This window comes from Elephas maximus, chromosome 23, assembly GCF_024166365.1.
Source record: "Elephas maximus indicus isolate mEleMax1 chromosome 23, mEleMax1 primary haplotype, whole genome shotgun sequence".
NCBI lineage: Eukaryota > Metazoa > Chordata > Mammalia > Proboscidea > Elephantidae > Elephas > Elephas maximus.
The window spans coordinates 13429835-13449622 of record NC_064841.1 but is presented as its reverse complement, the minus strand read 5'-3'; the positions used below and the strand labels follow the sequence as shown (position 1 = coordinate 13449622).

General features: G+C 40.3%; 1 protein-coding gene across 1 annotated transcript in view; it reads right to left on the bottom strand.

Annotated features, from left to right (window-relative positions):
* Positions 1-12162, bottom strand: part of PLSCR4 (phospholipid scramblase 4) — an 82573-nt gene extending 70411 nt beyond the window's left edge. Inside the window, exon 1 of the mRNA XM_049867747.1 lies at positions 12106-12162. The gene's annotated coding sequence lies outside the window, so the exon portion shown is untranslated. The remainder of the gene's footprint in view (positions 1-12105) is intronic.
* Between the last annotated feature and the right edge of the window lie 7626 nt (positions 12163-19788).

Below are 19788 nucleotides of genomic sequence, written 5' to 3'. Positions count from 1 at the left end.
CAGTTCTACTCTGTCCTATGCGGTCGCTATGAGTCAGAATCTACACTCAATGGCAATTGGTTTGGTTTTTTGGGGGTTTGTGTGTGTGTGTGTGTGTGTGTGTATAAAACACATTTCGAAGAACAGGGATTCCAAAACACTTAATTGTTCTCATGTCGAACCTGTACATAGATCAAGAGGCAGTCATTCGAACAGAACAAGGCAATACTGCATGGTTTAAAGTCAGAAAAAGTGTGCATCAGGGTTGTATCCTTTCACCATACCTATGTGATGTGTATGCTGAGCAAATAATCCGAGAAGTTGAACTATATGAAGAAGAACAGGGCATCAGGATTGGAGGAAGACTCATTAACAACCTGCGTTGTGCAGATGACACAACCTTGCTTGCTGAAAGTGAAGAAGATTTGAGGCAGTTACTGATGAAGATCAAAGACCACAGCCTTCAGTATGGATTATACCTCAACATAAAAAAAACAAAAATCCTCACAACTGGACTAATAAGCAACATCATGATAAATGGAGAAAAGATTGAAGTTGTCAAGGATTTCATTTTACTTGGATTCACAATCAGTGCCCATGGAAGCTACCATTGAGAAATGAAAGGACGCATTGCATTGGGCAAATCTGCTGTAAAAGATCTCTTTAAAGTGTCAAGAAGCAAAGATGTCGCCTTGATGACTAAGGTGCACCTGACCCAAGCCACGGTGTTTTCAGTTGCCTCATATCCATACAAAATCTGAACAATGAATCAAGAAGACAGAAAAAGAATTGACACCTCTGAATTATGGGGTAGGGGAAGAATATCACATATACCATGGACTGCCAAAAGAAGGAACCAATATAAGGCAAATTTTCCCCAATTTTCAGTGCTAATCCTCCATGCTGCCCTCGGAATTTTTGGAGTTAAAACACTCCACATCTTCCACAATGTTCATATATTTTTGACCTAGACCAAGATGATAAGATTGCCTTCTGACCAGTGTTAGAAAAGTATTTGGACAATGGGGAGCATTTCTGTACGTGTGCAGCATTAGATATGCACAGGATGCCACCAACAGTGTCTTTCAGGGTAAAGTTTTCCATTATCAGATTCCTCCTCATGGATGGACTTGGCGCAAATGCTGTTATGATGTGCAAAGGGACTTCTCTGGCACATTACAAAGGAAAACTGAGCAAAGGCAGGAACCTTGATAACCAAATTGTTTCTCTCTAGTCCACCTATGGAAGCCCTGGTGGCACAGTGGTTAAGTGCTGCAGCTGCTAACCAAGAAGCCAGCAGTTCAAATCCGCCAGGCACTCCTTGGAAACTCTATGGGGCAGTTCTACTCTGTCCTCTCGGGTCGCTATGAGTTGGAATCAACTCGACGGCAGTGGGTTTGGTTTTTTTTTTTTTTTTTTGGTTTAGTCCACCTATAATGGAAGATTTCTGCTATCTTTACAACTTTGTCTGATGACTTAGGGTTAATTTAGGGAGATCTTGCCCAGGAACTCATTTAATTAATGGCAATTTGGAAGCACAATCTGGATAGCCATGTTTGGGAGAACCAGCTCCTTAAAGCTACAGGTATGGTGTCTGCATGGACAACTAATTTTTTATCTTAGAAACAGGCATTCACATTGTGCTTGTATAATTTCATCTTCATTAGGCCAATTTAACTTTTCAGCCTTGTGGCCAAGATGTGATGTCACCTATTAAGGTTATTTTAAATCTGTATTCTAGCTAACCCATCGTATTAACTTTTTTCTTGATTTTGTCATGTGAAATTTGATAATCCTGCTTTATTTACGTCTACATTCATGTCAGTGATATACATGTTGGGCCAAATAAAAAGTCCAAATACATCACTACTACCGACTAACCTCCATGATGATTGGAATTCAATCATCAATACTTTCTGTAATTGTTCAAGAGCTGAAAATCCACCTAGACTATCCTGTTATATAATCCACATTTTTCTTTCTTGCCCACAGTAATGAAAATGGTAATTTCTGTTAAATCTGTGTTAAAAACAATGTTCATGATTGTGTTCCCCAGATTTATCTACTGTATCAGTCAGGAAAGGAAAACATGTACATTTTATGAGATTTCATATTGGAAAACACATAATTGTTAAGGTTATTCACCACTCCTTCTGCCAAACACTCACATAGTATTATTTTTAAAATTAAATCACACTTCCCTGAGATTGACCCTGGTGGGCATGGGTGTGTGCCTGCATATGTCTCATTTCTACAAGTCCATATTGTTTTGGGGACACAGTTTGCCTTTTTCTGTTTTCCTGGATCCCTTCCCATTCTGTGATGTTGAAAAGGTAACCAACGGTAGTTTTGAAAAGATATTTTAATGTTATTTTTTGCCATGGTCGTAATTTACTTTTATAACTTGAACTTATTTATACTATCTGGATCAAATTGTCTTTGATACATGGAATGGAAAGTGAGTTATAACTCCAAGACCATGAGAATAAAGAATGTAAAAGAGTGACTAAGCTATTTAGGGAGCACATGAAACTCCAATCAAAATGATTTAAATATAACATCAAGGAGGAAGAAATAGACATGAGATTTAAAAAAAAAGGGGGGGAGGCCTTAAAGTATTCTGGAAGGAATATTACATTTAAAAAAGATGATGGGTGAAATGTTATGGAAAAAAATCCTCACAGGACAGAGTAGAACTCTTCCACAGGGTTTCCAAGGAGCAGCTGGTGGATTCAAACTGCCAACCTTTTGGTTAGCAGACGTACCACTTAACCACTGCACCACCAAGGCTCCCGTGTATATGTATGTGTATATTTATATGTGTGTGTGTGTCCTCATATATGTTGTACACATATATATGGATATATACAACATCTATGTATGTATGCATACAATAGAAATGCTTATATATGATTATATGAGCTTGAAGAAAAAAATGGAAGGCTCGAACAGTGGCCTAACTGGGATGTGGCAGGAATAAAGAGGGAAGGAATGAGAAAACTGTGACTTAGGTTAACCTAACTTGACCAGTTCCTCACTGGTTGTAAGCAGTGGTACTGAAATCTGAAACAAAGTCTGTCTTGAATCAAAGGGCTATTTTCATATTCTTGGTTCTGAATGTTATAGTACTCGATTCAGTGTAGAAAGGGAGATTATAATAATCCTGAAACAAAAGTGTGTTCTGTTCCTTGCAATTTATTTTTATTACCTTTCATTCTTTTTCCTTTCACCAAACACAGTTCCAAATTCATTGCCCTCAAGTCGATTCAGACACATAGCGACCCTACAGGACAGAGTAGAACTGTCCCATAAGGTTTCCAAGGCTGTAAATCTTTACAGAAGCAGACTGCCACGTCTTTCTCCTGTGAAGCCAGTGGCTGGTGGGCTCAAACCACCGACCTTTCAGTTCACAGCTGAGCACTTAACCACTGCACCACCAAAACGCCTTTTCTTTTTCATAGAAAATTTTAAGTAACTTTTCTGTCCACTCTTTGAGATATGTTTACATGCTAATTATTAACTTTTTATTTAACAGTGTTTCAACTTGGGTCAGCTTCAGACTTATTGATGCTTGTGTTGTTTATGTGTGGTGCAACGAATTACTTAATATGGCCCTTCTGTGGTGGCGTAGTGTTTAAGTGCTATGGCTGCTAACCAAGAGGTCAGCAGTTCAAATCCACCAGGTGCTCCTTGGAAACTCTATGGGGCAGTTCTCTGTTCTATAGGGTCGCTATGAGTCGGAATCCACTCGATGGCAGTGGGTTTTTTGGGTTATTCATATTTTTGTAACTCCCAACAAGTGACTGGGTGGGGATATGCAAATTGGGTGCTTGTGGCCTAACAAGGGAATTGGATAGCTTGCTAATAATATAAATAGGGTGCATGTCACCCTTGTGGTGGCAGGACCATGCAAATAAGCTGTGCGGAACCCTAACAAGGGGATTGGTCAGTTTTGCTATCCCACTAGACTTAAAAGCAGACACGGAGAGAGAGAGAGAGGAGCTGTAACATGGAAGACAGCAAGAGAGCAGCAAGAGCGATAGCAGCCAACAAGGCAGGAACTAGGAGACCGCCAGGAGACAGCCGTGGTGGGATTCACTGACCCACGGAGCTAAGAGTTGTAACACTTGCCCGAGAAGGCCCTCAGTAGGCCCCAATGGCAGAGGGTTAGAAAAAGCTGTCCTGATCAAGGAACTCCATCCTGAGTTGTTCCTGTCCCAAGTTGATCCCAATCTGGAGCTGTACCTGGTTACTTCCCTAATAAACCACTTAACTATAAGTATGGTCTATGAGTTCTGGGAGACGTCGCAGTGAATTATTGAACCCAAAGAGGATGGGGGAGTGGTTGATGCCAGAGATGATGGAGTGGTTCAGCAGTTAGGAAAAACTGGGTGTTAGGGACATATTTAACCAGCTTTGTTTTGATCCTTATAAAAGAAATTCTTCATTTATTATGATATATATTAAATGTTTTAAATTAAACTTATACTTCCTTTAAAAGCTCAGTACTGAAATGAATTTCTATGTACATGTATCTTTTATCAACTGTGTGGATATATTTGTAGAATAGGCTTATGGTAGCGGAATGAAATACAGCTATATTGGTTTATAATTTAATTCATCATTCATTCATTCATTCATTCATCTATGCACACAATTAACCAGTCGCTGTTGAGTCAATTCCAACTCATGGTTACTCTATCTGTTTCCGTGTAGATCTATGCTCCATAGGGTTTTCAATAGCTGATTTTTCAGAAGCAGATTCCAGGCCTTTCTTCCAATGTTCTTCAGGGTGGATTTGAACCACCAACCTTTAGGTTAGTAGCCAAGTGCTTAACCATATCCACCACCCAGGAACTTCATACACAATAAACCTGTTGCTGTCGAGTTGATTCCAACTCATAGTGACCCTGCAGGACAGAGAAGAACTGTCCCATAGGGTTCCCAAGGAGTGGCTGGTGGATTTGAACTGCCAACCTTTTGGGCAGAGCCAAGCTCTTAACCGCTGCACCACCAGGGCTCCATACCTCTACTAGCTTTCAGAAATGAAGGCACCCCCAAAATTACCCAGGGCAAACTAAAATGTTGGCATTTCTTCAAACTAATGACTTTCAAGTATTTCTCGGCACTCTTTAGGGACCATGGGTAGAAATTGATTTTAAATCACTTACTATCTTATTTTCTGAACTATTTTGTAAAAGAAAATCTAGCCTGAAGAAACTTGTCAAAACATTTTTCAATTTTTCATAATTTTTATTCTTTTATTTTCTTCTTTAATTTCTTGAACCAGAAAATCTTCTTTGGAATCATATTAGAAAAAACATACAGTTTGGATAGTTTAAAACTTGGATAGCATAGTCAATCACTTATTCTGCTTATTTGGTTCTGATATTTCAACTAGACCATAACCGCATTTAAAAAAAAAAAAAAGTTATCAGGAATATGTCTGCAAAAGCAAATACTGGTGTATTTCACTGTTTTTTGTTGTTGGGTGTGCTTGAGTAGATTCTCAACTAATAGTAGAACTGCCCTGTAGGGTTTTCTTGGTGGTAGTCTTTAAGGAAGCAGGTCACTAGGTCTTTCATGTACAGCCACCAGGTAGGTTTAAAGTGCCAACCTTTTGGTTAGCAGCTGAGCTCTTAACAGTTGGGCCACCAGGGCTCCTTTGTATTTCATTACAAGGTGTGATCTACATTTTCACCACTTTGTAACGCATTTCATGGACTCCTTCCGTTTAGATTCCAACACTTCTTTTAGGTTTCTCCAAGCAGCTACTTCCTGGTAGTCCCATCCTAGTCTTGTTTCATTCACCTGTAGAGCAAACTGTCAGCATAGACATTCTCCAAATGGTATTTCATTCTACAGACTGCTTTTGTTATTATGCTGTATATAGTTAGATTTTAAATTGGGTCTGAATATGTGCTATTTTATACTCAATATATATTCTACTTTGTTACAGATCGAGTTGAGTCTTCCAAATATATGCAAAAGTCCTAACCCTGATACCTATGAATATGACCTGCTTGGAAATAGGTCTTTGAAGATGTTATTGGGTAGGCTGATGTGAGGTTGTACCGGAGTAGGGTGGGTCTCAATCCTGTATGACTGGTGTCCTTACAAAAGAGAAGATACACAGAGACAGGGAGACAGAGGAAGGATTCCACATGATACTGCAGCTGCAAGTCAAAAAATACCTGGAACTACCAGAAGCTGGGAGAGAAGCTCCACATAGTATAGATTCTCTCTCAAAGCCTCAGAAGGAACCAGAATAGCCAAACACCCTGCTTCGGAATTCCAGACTGCTGAACTGGGAGGCAACAATTTCCTTATAAGTGACCCAGTTTGTGGTATTTCTTGGCAGCCCTAGGAAACTAATGTTTATTTTTGTGTGCCATCAAGTAGATGCCTACTCAGAGCGACCCTATATGACAGAACAGAACTGCCCCACAGGGTTTCCTAGGCTGTAATCTTTATGGGGAAACTAATACACACATATATACGTTCAGTAATGTTATCATTACATGTAGTAGGGAACATGATGCAATTAAAAATTTGGCAATAGCTTCAATTAAGTAGGCAGGGCGTTTTGCAATAAGGAAGAATCTAGAACTAGAAAACGAACAAAGTCGTAAAAGGTTCAGAGGTGAATGTATACAGCTAAGAATATCAGCCAGTGTTCATAACCAGGGAAATTAACACATTCAGCCTTTACAGCTCAAATGGAACAAAGAAGCTGGAAGCACATCAAAGCACTATTCTACTGTTACTTCACCCAACAGCTATATTCAAAGTGGATCCTCTGAATCATATGTTTGGCTTTTGCGGGCATCAAAATAAGGGATGAATAGTAAAAAAAGTGCTTTCATTTGAAAGACAGCACTTAACAAAATTGGTTTTCCAATCTGTGAAATCAAAGCAAAACAAACATGATTCAGAAGCATGTGATCCGTGCATTATGCATGTCAAGATCTGGATAAAAAACACCGTGGGATTGGTCCGCAGTTGCCGTTCTCTTTATAACTCTAGTGATGCAGTTATTACTGCCTCCCCCTGCTCCCACATACCACAACCTTCTTCCCACCGAATCTTACCATTCCCAAAGGCTTTCACTATCTCTGTCAGGTTGCAGTTCCATTACTTTCTCTAATATCACCTCTCCAACCTCCACCAAGCTGCAGAGAATGGGTAAATAGATCACAACTACAAACCAAAAGAATCCCTTGTGCTGTGAAAGAAAAACACCAAAGAAATGTGGTTATCATTGCCCTCCATTTCTCAAGAGCATCCAGGTCTTGCCACACTTTGGTTCTGGGAGGCAGGGTAGCCTGAACGACGCTGAAGCTCTCCAGCAGCATATTGTTTTTAAGTGACCTCAGGGCCCATAGCAACGTTCTAGGTGCTTAGATAGCATTCTGACAGGAAACTGAATCTCTTCCTTAAGGATCTTGGAAAAAGGTAAGAGTAATGCAGTTCATAAAAATGTAAACGTGGAACTTAATTTCATGAAATTAAGTCCCAATTCAGTTGGTCCATTCATATGTTCATTAGAGGGTAAGAAAGAGGTATGGTGTGGGTGGGATATGATTTTAGAGTGGAAGGGAGATAATATATACCTATACTGGACAAAGAATGGAGAATGCCTAGTACATGAGAAGCAGGCTGAACAATGCCATGGGATAGGAGCACTACAGCTTTATAAAGGTAGAACACCAGACCTCATGACATTCAACTGAGGATGGAGTAAACCTGTCAGACTGACCAAGAGGCAAAAACAGGGGCAGAAGGACTTAGTGGAAAGACTGTCCAATTGGACTCCAGAAAGTCTACTGGCCCTTTCAATATCTTGGAATACATTTGAGCAAAGCCCAAACACAGCACATGAGACATATCTGGCACTAGATTATTTACAAAATAAAGGAACGAATCTAAGTAGGAAGCAAGGAGGAGAAATCTTACCTAAAATGTTCGGGGTACTTTGCTTGGGGAAGAGTTTGCTAAATGTACGCAACCAAGTTATATTCATCCAAACTACAGGTTTTCCAAACTAAAAAGAACAGAAAGTGAATGGCCGCATTTAAAACTCTTTTTCTTTCTTGGTTTAAACTTCAGTTAATGCCTTGGTCATCAAAAGGTTTTTTTATTATTATTATTACAGTAAAATTGTGACAGTATATATTTAAAAAACTGAAAACAGAACGTGGAGATTTAAGATCCAGTTTGACCTTGCACAAACCACTGAATCTCTTTTCTTATTGGTTACTGGCACAATAAAGCCAACCGTCCTATTTCAAAGAATCATTGTAAGGATTAAATGAGATAAGACTGCAATTTCTATGAGGACAGCTTTTCTACTTCTGTTATTTCCAGAGACTAGTACCATTGTGGCACAACTGGCAATTTGTGAATATTTGCTAAATATTTCACACTTGAATAGCTACTAGAACATTTTTTTTTTTTTAGTAACACTGGAAACAACACTTCTCTTTTGTGTCTTTCCAGTCGGCTGCTTTGGTTAATTCTTTGCTTTACTTGTTCAGATTACCTGGCTATCATTTCTAAGTCATAGAATCCACAGTTTCTGCCAAATTTTAGAAAACAACACGTTTCCCCAGTGAGAGAGCACAATAAAACCTGCCTTGTCTATGAACTTTGGATATGTTACTCTCCAAGGCTGTTTGGAAATAGTGTAGCTGCCCACCTTAAAAAAAAAAAATACAGAAAGAAACAATTGTCCACTGTCTAGCAATATGTTCTCTATCTTTTGGAAAATGAACAAATGCAAGATTTGTAGAAACCCATAAAGTTTCAGAGACGTTAAAATGGCACCAAAAGAGAAATTTCAGCTCATGAAAGAGCAAGATGGAGTTAAGAGAGAAGGAGCCAGGAAGTGTCTGTCAAGAAACTGGAGCATGTGCCAGAAGGAAAATGAAAGTGATGACTGAAAGGCTTATCAAAGAATAAGGAAAAAAAAAAAACTCATGAATTCCTGGTGTCCACTTTCCTACAGAGGAGACTTACATATTTCCCACTCAAAGCAGAGATAGAGATGCCAAAAACATCACTTTCATGAACACCTGGGAAAACTGACTGTATTCAGGAAGCAACTGTCGACAGTGATCTCTGGAGGAAGGAGTGTGGGGAAAACTGTAGCATCCTTTAGTCAGTGTTGGAAAGGAGAAGAAAACAGTTGTGGGGAGATCCTCCAATTCTTATCTGGGAAGAAATGATAGTGGAGACAGGTGCTCTGAGAGAAAAAACTATGTTAAAAACAGAAAAGTATCCACTAGGCAATGATGACACAAAGATGGAAGATTAAAGGAAAAATTGGAAATTTAGGAGCCCAAGCTAGATTCAGAAAAGGAGTTGGAACAAGGGATATCATTGCTGATGTCAGATGGGTCTTGGCTAAAAACAGAGAATACCAAAAAATATTTACCTGTGTTTTACTGACTACAGAAAGGCATTCAGCTGTGTGGATCACAACAAATTATGGATAACATTGCAAAATGGGAATTCCAGAACCCTTAATTGTGCTCATGTGGAACCTGTACATAGACCAAGAGGCAGTCGTTCGAACAGAACAAGGGGATACTACATGGTTTAAAGACAGGAAGGGTGTGTGTCAGGGTTGTATCCTTTTACCATACTTACTCTGTATGCTGAGCAGATAATCTGAGAAGCTGGACTATGTGAAGAAAAAGGCATCAAGAGTGGAGGAAGACTCATTAACCACTTGTGATATGCAGATGACACAACCTTGCTTGCTGAAAGTGAAGTGGACTTGATGGCAAAGGACTGGGCACTGTTCCGTTCTGGTGTACATAGGGTTGCTGAGTCAGAACCGACTCAATAGCACCTAACAACTACAACAACAAATATCCATAAGGTATTTCAAATGGTCTCCATCCTGTACACAGTCAAAATGTAGCCAAATGTATGTAACCACAATATAACTGTAACCATATTAGTCCCCTGTTCTAAATCCTTCAGTGCCTCCCTGACACATGCAGAATAAAACTCAACCTCTTTGGATAGCATACATGACCCCTCTGCCTCTCTGCCTCTTCCTCTTCCATTACTTAATAGAACTGTGCCTCGCCAGAACCCAACTGCTTCCAAGCTTCCATATTCCATGCTATTTTTCACATCTGTTCCTTTGTTCATGTCATCTCCTCCTTCTGGAATACTCTTCAATTCCAAACTCTATCCTTGCCCTTTACCTATTTACCTGGGTAACTCCTTGTCTTAGGGTTCTCTAGAGAAACACCAGTGATATAGATAAATGGATGGATGGATGGATGGACGGACGGACGGACGGACGGACAGAGAGAGAAAGAGAGAGAGATCCTTAGGTTCACAATGAGATAAGTGAAGAGTAGCAGTGTTCTGGCAAAATGTCTATTTATAGTCTGAAGGCAGAACAGACCCAACATAAGCTTCCTTTTCGCTCTTAAGGCCTTCAACTGATTGAGGCCAGACCAAATTATGGAAGGTAAACTGCTTTACTTGAAGCCAAATTATCTAATAACACATAACATCATTATAGGAGCCCTGGTAGCTGAGCGGTTAAGTACTTGGCTGCTAAACCAAACATCAGCAGTTCAAATCCAAAGGTCAATGGTTTGAATTCCCCAGCCACTCTGCAAGAGGAAGATGTGGCAGTCTATTTCCGTAAAGATTTACAACCTTGGAAACCCAATGGGGCAGTTCTACTTTGTGCTATAAGGTTTCTTTGAGTTGAAATTGACTCAGTGGCAATGGGTTTGCTTTACTTACTTTATAACAGCAACTAGGCTAGTGTTTTACCAAGCAACTGAGCACCACAGTCTAGCTAAAACCAAACCCAAGCCAGTTGCCATTGAGTTGATTCTGACTCATGGTGACCCCAAGTATTATAGAGTAGAACTGTGCTCTGTAGGGTTTTCAAGGCTGTATTTTTGGAAGTAGATTGCCAGGCTTTCCTTCTGAGGCTCCTCTGGGTAAATTCAGTTAGTAGTCGTGCATGTAACCATTTGCACTATCCAAGGACTATAGTCTAGCCGAGATGACATATAAAATTAATCATCACAATCTAAAGTGATAAAGATCATGGAAGAAAAAATATGGACAACACTAGGAGCCCTAATACATGGCATAAACAGAACACAAGACATTACCAACAATGCACAAACATCAAAAGAGAAACTAAATAACTGGGAACTCCTAAAAATCAAACACTTATGCTCATCAAAAGACTTCATCCAAAGGGTAAAAAGACATCCTACAGACTGGGAAAAATTTTTTGGCTACGACAAATGAGATCAGTGTCTAATCTCTAAAATCTACATGATACTCAAAAACCTCAACCACAAAAAGACAAATAACCCAATTAAAAAATGGGCAAAGGATATAAACATACACTTCACCAAAGAAGACATTCAGGCAGCGAACAGGTACAGGAGGAAATGCTCACGATCATTAGCCATTACAGAAATGCAAGTCAAAACTACAATAAGATACCATCTCACCCCAACAAGGCTAGCACTAATCCAAAAAACACAAAATAATAAATGTTGGAGAGGTTGTGGAGAGACTGGAACACTTACACACTGCTGGTGGGAACATAAAATGGTACAACCACTTTGGAAATGGATTTGGCGCTTCCTTAAAAAGCTAGAAATAGAACTACCATACCATCCAACAATCCCACTCCTTGGAATATATCCTAGAGAAATAAGAGCCATCATATGAATAGATATGTACACACCCATGTTCAGTGCAGCACTGTTCACAATAGCAAAAAGATGGAAACAACCCAGTGCATCAATGACGAATGGATAAACAAATTATGGTATGTTCACACAATGGAATATACTGCAAAAGGACAAATATTGTATGAGACCACGATTATAAGAACTCAAGGAAAGGTTTAAACACAGAAGAAAATGTTCTTTGATGGTTAAGAGGGTGGGGAGGGAGGGAGAAGGGTATTCAACTAGATGTTGTTGCTGTTGTTAGGTGCCGTCAAGTCGGTTCCAACTCATAGCGACCCTGTGCACAACAGAACAAAACACTGCCCAGTCCTGAGCCATCCTTACAATCATTGTTATGCTTGAGCTCATTGTTGCAGCCACTGTGTCAACCCACCTTGTTGAGGGTCTTCCTCTTTTCTGCTGACCCTGTCCTCTGCCAAGCATGATGTCCTTCTCCAGGGACTGATCCCTCCTGACAACATTTCCAAAGTATGTAAGACACAGTCTCACCATCCTTGCCTCTAAGGAGCATTCTGGCTGTACTTCTTCTAAGACAGATTTGTTCGTTCTTTTGGCAGTCCATGGTATATTCAATATTCTTCGCCAACACCAAAATTCAAAGGTATCAATGCTTCTTTGGTCATCCTTATTCATCGTCCAGCTTATCTTTGGTGAAGGGAAGGACAACACACAATACAGGGAAAGTCAGCACAACTGGACTAAACCAAAAGCTAATAAGTTTCCTGAATACAACCAAACACTTCAAGGGACAGAGTGGCAGGGGCAGGGGTCTGGGGACTATGGTTTCAGGGAACATCTAGGTCAACTGGCATAACAAAATTTATTAAGAAAATGTTCTGCATCCCACTTTGGTGAGTGGCACCTGGGGTCTTAAAAGCTAGCACATGGCCATCTAAGATGCATCAATTGGTCCCAACCTACCTGGACCAAAGGAGAATGAAGAACACCAAAGACACCAGGAAAATATTAGCCCAAGAGACAGAAAAAAACAAAAAAAACCATTGCCATCAAGTCGATTCCGATGCATAGCGACCCTGTAGGACAGAGTAGAACTACCCCATAGAGTTTCCAAGGAGCTCCTGATGGATTCCAACTGCCAACCTTTTGGTTAGCAACTGTAGCTCTTAACCACTATGCCACCAGGGTTTCCAAGAGACAGAAAGGGCCACATAAATCAGCCTAAGGCCAGAAGAACTAGATGGTCCCCAGCTACCACCAATGATCGCCCTGACAGGGAACACAACAGAGAGTCCCTGATGGAGCAGGAGAAAAGTGGGGTGCAGAACTCAAGTTCTAGTAAAAAGACCAGACTTAAGGATCTGACTGAGACTGGAGGGACCCTGGAAGACATGGCCTCCAGACTCTCTGTTAGCCCAAAACTAAAACCACACCGGAAGCCAACTCTTCAGACAAAGATTAGACTGGAATAGGAACATAAGACACGAAATGATACTTGTGAAGAGTGCGCTTCTTAGCTCAAGTAGATACATGAGACTAAATGGGCAGCTCCTGTCCAGAGGCAAGATGAGAAGGCAGAAAAGGACAGGAGCTGGTTGAATGGACACAGGAAATCGAGGGTGGAAAGAGGAGTGTGCTGTCACACTACAGGGGGAGCAACAAAGTTCACATAACAATGTGTGTATAAATTTTTGTATGAGAAACTAACTTGAACTGTAAACTTTCACTTAAGGCACAATTTTAAAAAAGAACAAAACAACAGCAACAAAAAATGAACCACCACAATCCTGCGTAAGACTTGGCTCAGGCCTTATTTCCAAAGTCATTCTAACTCCTCCTCCGTGCTACCCTTCTTTCACTCTACTGGGTTAAATACTCTTTCCATGAGTTCACCAATGTCTCCCCCTTTCATCCTTGCATAGTGTGTTACAATCAGCTTTGTGTGTTTATGTGTCTGTCTTCTCAAGAGACTCTGCGTTCCATGGGGACAAAGATTGTCAGGGTTGGCCCCTTTATAACCCCAGTTCTTAGTACAGTGGTTGGCACATGGTTAGATGAATAAATATTTCTGAAATGAGCAACTGCATGTCTTGCGTCATCTTTTACTAGAATTCTTGAATAGTCAACAAATGAGTGCCAATTAAACGGAAAGTAGTACATACACTGTGGCCAAAGGCATACTGTTTACTGCATTTTCCTGATTTTCACCTCGTTTTAATTATACTGAGATCCAAAAATATTTTAAATTGTATTCTTAAAACTAAAAAATAACTGACCATACACTGAATACATCTTTGTTAAATTAAATGTTCTGTTGTCAGTTGGTATGGTAATTTTTTTCTCCATTACTACGATAATCGTCCAAAGAGGAGGTTAAAACCTTTGTTTTATTTCACCATGTTTACACTTTCCTGTTTCTTTACCTTGCAGTGTTCTTCAACAAAATTAGAATGTTCTTGGATGTAAATGGTAAACATTATTGCATCTCCCACAAAATTAGACTATGAGTCTCAGCCATGGGCTGTATGTGGTCCAATAATATTCATCGCATGTTTACTTTCCTTTTAAATGTTTATTTGTGCTCTGCTAGGCCTGAGCCAAATCTTAAATAATTTGATTCAATGATTTGCTTGGGTAAATCAAGAAGTGACTAAGCCTCATAATGGTAGAAAAAAAAAAGTAGACACATATTGTCAACCTACAAAATGCATGTTTTTAAAAATAATTATAAAACAAAAAGAGTTTAGTATTAATGACTTTAATGAAATACTTGATATGAAATCAGATCATTAAATTCATAATAATGTGATTTTTTTAGAATATGCCTTTGCTATTCCTGACACGTTCGATTACCTCAGAATAGAAAATAAATTCCTTACTTTCAGCTCAAGAAAAAAAAATGTAATCCCTCTCTCTGAGATCTGTGCCTTAAACTTTATGATTTGTGACTATTTGAGTAGCCATGGCTGGAAGATGCTATTACACTCTCAGGTCTATGTATTCACAAGGATTTTGTGTGAACATTTAAGGATCTTGGGTGCACTAGGTCCACAGTTTGTGCTTGCCACGTTCTCTCTTCTTGATCTGCTATCTACTTCAACAATCTACTTAAAAAAGCAAAAGCAGCTTTAATGAGATGTAATTTCTGTACCATCAAACTCACCCTTTTGAAATGTATAATTCAGCGGTTTTTGTATATTCAGAGTTTTGTGCAACCATCACCACCAAGCAATGATAATGGGCGCAAAACACACAATAGTCTAGCTGTCATCTCAGACCCTCCCTACTCATGTTCCTGGCCTGCTAACTCTTAAATTCCATCCCCATCTGTTTCCTGACTTTTATTCCTCTTACTCATTTAACTCTTGCTTCTACCCTGAGAACTGGGTATTAGTATCTTATCTCTCTGGTTTCTGACAAGCTTTTTTTTTTTTTTTTATTCTGATTTTGGAGAATATTTACATAGCAAATTGTGTTCTCATTTAATAATTTCTATACATATTATTCAGTGACTTTGGTTACACTGTTCACAATGTGTCAGCATTCTCATTATTTCTGGTTGTTCATATTAATCTGAGCTTCCTTGTCCCCTTACCTTCTCATCTATGTTCTAGAGTAAATATTGACTGGTAGATCTCATTGAGATGATTGTTTAGAGAAGCACAATACTGACAGGTGATATTATTTACTTTATGAGCCACTCTGTCTTTTGGCTAATAGGTGACCTAGTGAGTGGTTTGAGTTCCAAGTTTAAAGGGTATCCCAGGGCGATAGTCTTAGGGGCTCTTCTGGCCTCTACAGGCCCAGTAAGTCTGGCCTTTTTTAGGATTGAGTTTTGTTCTACAATTTTCTCCCCTTCTATCCAGAACCACCTGTTGTGGCCCTGGTCAGAATGTTTGGTAGTGGTAGCCAGGCACCATCTTGTTCTTCTGGTCTGAAGGTAGGTGAAGCCTTTGTTCACATAGAGTATTAGCTCTGTAGACTAGTTTCTTCTTTGAGTCTTCAGTTTCCTTCTTTTTCCCTTGCTCCAGGCGCATAGAGACCAATAGTTGTATCTTATCTGACAGGCTTTTAAGGATTTTGACGTAGACTTGCTAGCCAGCTCTCTCATCTTGGTTACCTCCAGGAGGTTTCCTGCCTTAGCCATTCTTTAAGAATCTACCCATGGATACAGCCACTCCAGCCAACCCAGTCAGACAAGTGTTTCCCTATAAAAAAGGTCATTAAAATATTTTGTTTCCATTTTTTGGTTCTTGGAGCTTAGGCCTTGATGAAGTTACAACACCACAGATGAGTTCAGAGACCTTCTAATCTACATGGCTTATGAAACAGGAAGTGAAGGAAAAATGCAGATCTTATCTGGGAGAAACTAAGAGCATTCCCTCAACAATTGAGGATTTCTGCAAAGGCAGGCACATAAAGATATGAGGCACACCCCAGTGATGTACAGATGCATTTTCTGCAGCTCCTGATTCTAGATTCCCCTTCAAGGCATCACGTGCATTGCTGTTGTTTGTTGTTATTAACTGTCTGGTAGATTCCAACTCATGACAACCCAATAGGTTACAGAGTAGAACTTCTCCATAGTGTTTTCTTGGCTGTAATCTTTATGTAAGCAGATCGCCCAAAATTTTCTTCAGTGATACTGCTGGCCGGGTTTGAACTGCAAACTTTTAGGTTAGCAGTCGAGTGCAAACCATTTGCATCACCTAGAGACAAGGGCATCCGACTGTGTGGATCACAACAAACTATGGATAACACTGCAAAGAATGGGAATTCCAGAACACTTAATTGTGCTCTTGAGGAACCTTTACATAGATCAAGAGGCAGTTGTTCGGACAGAACAAGGGGATACTGATTGGTTTAAAGTCAGGAAAGGTGCGCGTCAGGGTTGTATTCTTTCAACATACCTATTTAATCTGTATGCTGAACAAATAATCTGAGAAGCTGGACTATATGAAGAAGAACAGGGCATCAGGATTGGAGGAAGACTCATTAACAACCTACGTTATGCAGATGACACAACCTTGCTTGCTGAAGGTGAAGAGCACTTGAAGCACTTACTAATGAAGATCAAAGACCACAGCCTTCAGTACGGATTACACCTCAACATAAAGAAAACAAAAATCCTCACAACTGGACCAATGAGTAACATCATGATAAACAGAGAAAAGACTGAAGTTGTCAAGGATTTCATTTTACTTGGATCCACAATCAACAGCCATGGAAACAGCAGTCAAGAAATCAAAAGACGCATTGCATTGGGCAAATCTGCTGCAAAGGACCTCTTTAAAGTGTTGAAGAGCAAAGATGTCACCCTGAAGACTAAGGTGTGCCTGACCCAAGCCATGGTATTTTCAATCACATCATATGCATGTGAAAGCTGGACAATGAATAAGGAAGACCGAAGAAGAGTTGACGCCTTTGAATTGTGGTGTTGGCGAAGAATATTGAATATACCATAGACTGCCAAAAGAACGAACAAATCTGTCTTGGGAGAAGTACAGCCAGAATGCTCCTTAGAGGCAAGGATGGTGAGACTGCGTCTTACATACTTTGGACATGTTGTCAGGAGGGATCAGTCCCTGGAGAAGGACATCACGCTTGGCAGAGTACGGGGTCAGCGGAAAAGAGGAAGACCCTCAACGAGGTGGATTGACACAGTGGCTGCAACAATGAGCTCGAGCATAACAACGATTGTAAAGATGGTGCAAGACTGGGCAGTGTTTTGTTCTGTTGTGCATAGGGTCTCTATGAGTCGGAGCCGACCCGATGGCACCTGAAAACAACAACAACAGAGACAAGGGATATCATTGCTGATGTCAGTTGGATCTTGGCTGAAAGCAGAGAATACCAGAAAGACATTTACATGTGTTTTATTGATTATGCAAAGGCACTATGTGAATCATAACAAATAATGGGTAACACTTTGAAGAATGGGAATTCCAGAACAATTAATTGTGATCATGTGGAACCTGTATATAGACCAAGAGGCAATCATTCAAACAGAGCAAAAGGATGCTGCGTGGTTTAGAGACAGGAAAGGTATGAGTCAGGGTTGTATCCTCTCACCATAATTATTCAATCCGTAGCTCTGGTGGTGCAGTGGTTAAAGTGTTGGACTGCTAACTGAAAAGTCAGCAGTTCAAAACCATCAGCAGCTCCTTGGGAGAGAGATGTGGCAATCTGCTTCTGTAGAGATTTACAGCCTTGAAATATTAGGGAGTCACTATGAGATGAGGCAGAATTGACTTGACAGCAGTGGATATTCAATCCATATGCTGAGCAAATAATCCGAGAAGCTGGATTATAAAGAAGAATGTGGCACCAGGATTGGAGGAAGACTTATTAACAACCTGCATTATGCAGATGACACAACCTTGTTTGCTAAAAGCAAAGAGGACTTGAAGCACTTACTGATGAAGATCAAAGACTAGAGCTTTCAGTATGTATTACACCTCAACATAAAGAAAACAAAAATCCTCACAACTGGACCAGTAAGCAACATCATGATAAACGGAGAAAAGATTGAAGTTGTCAAGGGTTTCATTTTACTTGGATCCACAATCAACAGCCATGGAAGCCGCAGTCAAGAAATCGAACAACATATTGCACTGGGAAAATCTGCTGCAAAAGACCTCTTTAAAGTGTTAGAAAGCAAAGATGTCACTTTGAGGACTAACATGCCCCTGACCCAAGGCAAGGTATTTTCGATTGCCTCATATGCATACAAAAGCTGGACAGTGAATAAAGAAGACCAAAGAAGAATTGATGCCTTTGAATCATGGTGCTGGCAAAGAATATTGAATATACCATGGACTGCTAAAAGAACGAACAAATCTGTCTTGGAAGTACTACAGCCAGAATGTTCCTTGGATGCAAGGATGGCGAGACTTCATCTCACATACTTTGGACATGTTATCGGGTGGGACCAGTCCCTGGACAAAGACATCATGCTCAGTAAGGTAAAGGGTCAGCAAAAAAGAGGAAGACCTTCAATAAGATGGATTGACACAGTGGCTGCAACAGTGGGCTCAAACCTAACAATGATGTTGAGGATGGTGCAGGACTGGGCAGTATTTTGTCCTGTTGTACATAGGGTCACTATAAGTCAGAATCAATGGCACCTGACAACAACAACAGAGACCTTTTCATGTGGATACCAAGCCCACTGCCGACAAGTTGAATCCAACCCATAGCAATAGTAGAACTGTCCCATAGGGTTTCCAAGGCTGTAAATCTTTATGAAAGCAGACTGACAAATCTTTCTCCCACAGAGCAGCCAGTGTGTTCCAACCACTAACCTTTTGGTTAGCAGCCAAGCACTTTAACCACTGTGCACCCAGGGCTCCTCTTTTTACGTGGATACATAGTAATAATTCTCAGCAGATGGTGAGCCACTTCCCAGAGTTCACATTAGAAATGGGGAGTGAGGAACATTTGTGGCTGTCACTTTGATGGAGCCATTGCTGGAATTGGGAGGGCACAGGCCAGAGATGCTGGACCTTCTGCAATGCACAGGCCAGTCCCGCACAAAGAAAGTGTGTTTGCTGGTATCTTGAATGACACTGAATGCCTAATGAGAGTAAAAAGGACAAGAAAAAAAAAAAAGCATCATAAAGTGTTCATTGAGTTTGATAAGTTGAGAACTACTGACTTAGCCTATCAGCTCTCTGCATTTCGGCTACCTTTGTTGTAAACCCTCTCTTAGTCGGTGACTTGGGCCACAACTCCTGCCCTGCCCTGTCCTCTTGGGGAAGCCCTGCCCACCATCCTGACCCCTGTTGGGGAGATCCATCTCTTCCCTTTCTTCAGCATCGACTGGTTGGTTCTGTTGCCAGGAACAGCTATGGCTTGGCAGCTCTCCCAGAGCTGTGAAAGGGCTCTTGGGCCAGCATGTGAGTTTTTAAGTACAGCCAGAAATTGAGAGCATAGACCCTGGATCCAGACCATCTCTGCCACTTACTTATTGGGTGATCTTGAGAAAGTATAAAAACGTCTTTTTGCCTCAGTTGCTTCCTTTGTAAAAAGGGGATATTAGTACCTGTCTGTCTTAGGGTGGGTTCTCCAGAGAAGCAAAATCAGTAAAGCATATAAT